This window comes from Cupressus sempervirens, chromosome 10 (assembly GCF_028749045.1).
Source record: "Cupressus sempervirens isolate cs-2001-9-10 chromosome 10, ASM2874904v1, whole genome shotgun sequence".
Lineage (NCBI taxonomy): Eukaryota > Viridiplantae > Streptophyta > Pinopsida > Cupressales > Cupressaceae > Cupressus > Cupressus sempervirens.
In genome coordinates, this window is record NC_143127.1 from 50,623,195 (window position 1) to 50,626,661 (window position 3,467).

At 29.8% G+C, this 3,467-nt stretch overlaps 1 pseudogene; it reads left to right on the plus strand.

Moving 5' to 3' along the window:
• Nucleotides 1-1,918: 1,918 nt before the first annotated feature.
• LOC149532516 (succinate--CoA ligase [ADP-forming] subunit beta, mitochondrial pseudogene) lies at nucleotides 1,919-2,419 on the plus strand (annotated as a pseudogene).
• Nucleotides 2,420-3,467: the final 1,048 nt, after the last annotated feature.

Genomic DNA, 3,467 nt, shown 5'->3' on the forward strand with positions numbered 1-3,467 from the left:
ATAAAAAAATATAGTTGTTTCTTCCCCCCTTAATCAAAACAGATTAACTGATCTTCCAAAATTTTAAGGAAACAAATACTTAAAGTATATATATAACTAGGCTCTGATACCATGATAAAAATAATATAGAAACATGAGTACTTAATTCATTTTGTGAAGGTATATATCAATTTCTAAATCATTATAGTCATAAATATAATTTTATATTTATCAAGGTATATATGTCTGCACCCATATGTACTTAAATAAATATATGATAAGTCACAATATTTACCTTTAACAAAAAAAATATTTCAAGTAGAATGAATATTTTGAATAAAGACAAAATGTCTTAAATGGTAATTGAAATAACGAAATCTAATCACAATCAAAGAAATGTATTGTCATTAGGAATGACATAGGAAAAAAGATTTACCCCTCTTGCACTCTCAAATTTGAAAAGATAATAGGAAATTATTAAAATAACAATAAATTAAAATGAAAAATAAAATATTTTAAACTTTAAAATGAATGTAGAACAATAAATTTTAAAACATACTAAAATTAAACATTTTAATAAAGTTTGTTACACATTAATAGTTTAACTAAACACTAATTCAAATCATAAGTCAAATGTATATTGGAAAATAGAAACAACAATATGTGAAATGGAAAATAAGGATTACCATTTCCCTTACCATATTATTGCTAAAAAAAAGTGAATGATATATCAAAGCTTGAAACAAAAAATTGATGTTATTTTTTTTTAAGCTTCCAATGTCCTTGTCAAATCAAATATAAAGTGTTTGAAAATTTATTGGAACTTAGTTTCAGATTTTACGGACATGGCTGCACATTTTTATTTGGAAAATACAATTTGTTGCTATAACTATCTAAATGGAGTAAAAAAAACTTATAACTAGTTAAAATGAAGCATGAGAAATGAATTTATTCTTCCATTTATGGGTTGCAATTACCGCAAGAGTTAGACATGACTTCTAGGACTAAATCCATGTTAGAATTATTAAGTTTGATTCAAGTATTAAAGTTGACGTAGTTAATTTGCAATCCTCATTAAAAAAACTTTATATAAATAAATCTTTTTTTTTTTAAATGGTTAAAACTTTTTTTTTAAAATTATTGCTATTTTAAAAAATTATAAGTTAAGCTTTTAAAGTTTTATGAAAACACCAAAAAATAGCCGTCAAAAAAATAAAGCTACAAAATTTCCAATTTTATTTTTTATAGCATTTTAATTAAAGTTTTAAAGAGTTAAGATTTTGATTAAACAACTTAAGTTTTAAAGACTTTATAAACAAGAAAAACCTTTTTATTTTAAAGTTCATATTCATACATGGCCTCCTTGAAATAGTTATAAATTATGTAAACCTTTAAAAAATGAGAGAATATATAAAAGGGATTGAGACTTTCTATTTTAAAGTGAAGTATAAGACAAAAGATAACACAAATGGATAAATGAATAGAGATAGACAGAGAATATTAAGAATAATTATCTGGAGAGAGCCAGAGAATATTAAGAATAATTATGTGGAGATAAGAAACATTAGTCATACGAATAACAATAATGATCTGTAGAGAATAAAGAAAAAAAAAGAAAAAGTGACAGATAGGAAAATCATTAGAAAAGAAATATGCACGTTGAATGGAGAAAGAGAAACAAAGAAAATGGTTCTAAGCCAAGGAAAAGGATTCTCTAATGAAATAAATAAAAAAATGCTCGATTGAAGCCCTCACATTTTTTGTAGGGCTCAACCACGGATGTCAAAAGCTATGGTGAAGGATACGCAGTGTGACCAAGCCACAATTTTTATGTCCTGGGGTTGTCTCAACTGTGGGTGAAGAAATCCATTTGTTAAGGAAACACAGCGAAGAGCAGGGAGTGCAGGGGTTCTATTCAGGTCATCAAGTACAAGTGAAAATGGTGCAAGGGACATTAAGTCGTGTGATTGGCAAGGTGAGCAAATCATGGCAACAGCAGCATCATCCTCACCAACAACAACGCCATCTCAATGTCCACGAGTATCAGGGCTCGAGTCTAATGAGCAAAAATGGAGTGAATGTACCAAAAGGTGTGGCTATATCTTTAGTTTCAAAAGTGAAGCAGGCTATCATTGATACTTTTCCTGGAGAGGAAGAGGTTGTTATCAAAAGTAAAGTTCTTGCAGGTGGTCGAGGATTAGGAACTTTCAAGAATGGATTAAAAGGCGGTGTTCACAATGTCAAAACTGAGAAAGTTGAGGAGATTGCAACAAAGATGCTTGGACAATTTTTTGTTACCAAACAGACTAGACCAGAAGGGAAGCCTGTTAATAAGGTGTACTTGTGCCAGAAGCTCTCTCTTGCTAATGAAATGTACTTTGCCATTACCCTTGATTGTGTATCTACTGACCGTGTCATAATTGCTTGCAAAAAATATTAGAATTGCCCTGTCATTACAACTTCCAATATAATTGATAAATGGTAGCCCTAAGGATTAAATATGAATTAAAATATAATACAACTATGAATATTTTAAATAAAATCTACAAGAATAGGGACAACCAATTTGAAACCTGCAAACTTAATAGATAATTGCAATTAAACATTTGTTCTAAGTTGTTCTTGTTTTGGCAGCAAGCCTTCCAAAACAAGAAAAAAAAAATTCAAGAAGAAAAGAAATAGCCCTCTAGCAGCACCCATTCCAAAGGGGGTTAGATGTAAATTACAAGATAGAACATGAAAGCTACACACATAAAGTGTTAGAATGAGATAGAGCCACAAGAAGGAAAAACTTCCCCTCTTAATAACATCTCCAAATAAGGTGAGCTCAAATGAAAGACAACCTTCAACACTAAACTCAAAACAAGGATTAGTAACCATGCTCTGATACCATGTTAGAAATAATAAAATTGAAATGAACTAATATTAACGAATTATAGATTAATCCAAGAGAGTTTGTGATGAATATAATTACCATACTTCAAGCGCTTTCCAAGATCAACAGGAGACATGGATTTTGAAAGGGGAAAGCAAAGAAAACCCCTTGTGAATTATATGAATGAGGAAAATGCCTAAGAATGAAAAGAGAGAGAGAAAAGTACATAATGAGGAGCCATAATGCTCATTACATGAACTACATCGTGATTGTGTTTAGAATGAGAGAGAAGCATCTCTTATAAAAAGATGAGAAGAGGAGTTATTTGTAACTCCCAAGTGAATGATTGCAACATTCATAAGTGTGTGCATAACAAGTGTCATAATCCTCTTAAGGAGGAATAAACTATTTTCCTTAATAAAGGAATTACAAAATAGACTTCTCCTCACATGTGGACTAGAGGATAAACAACATAAGGGATACCTTGGTTTAGCCCATTTAATAAATACAACCAAGGAAAGATTACCAATTCTAACACCCCCCTTTAATCTTTACTTGGGGAAATTACATCAAAGGGTATTAAAGCCAAATTTTTACAATTAAATTTTAAATA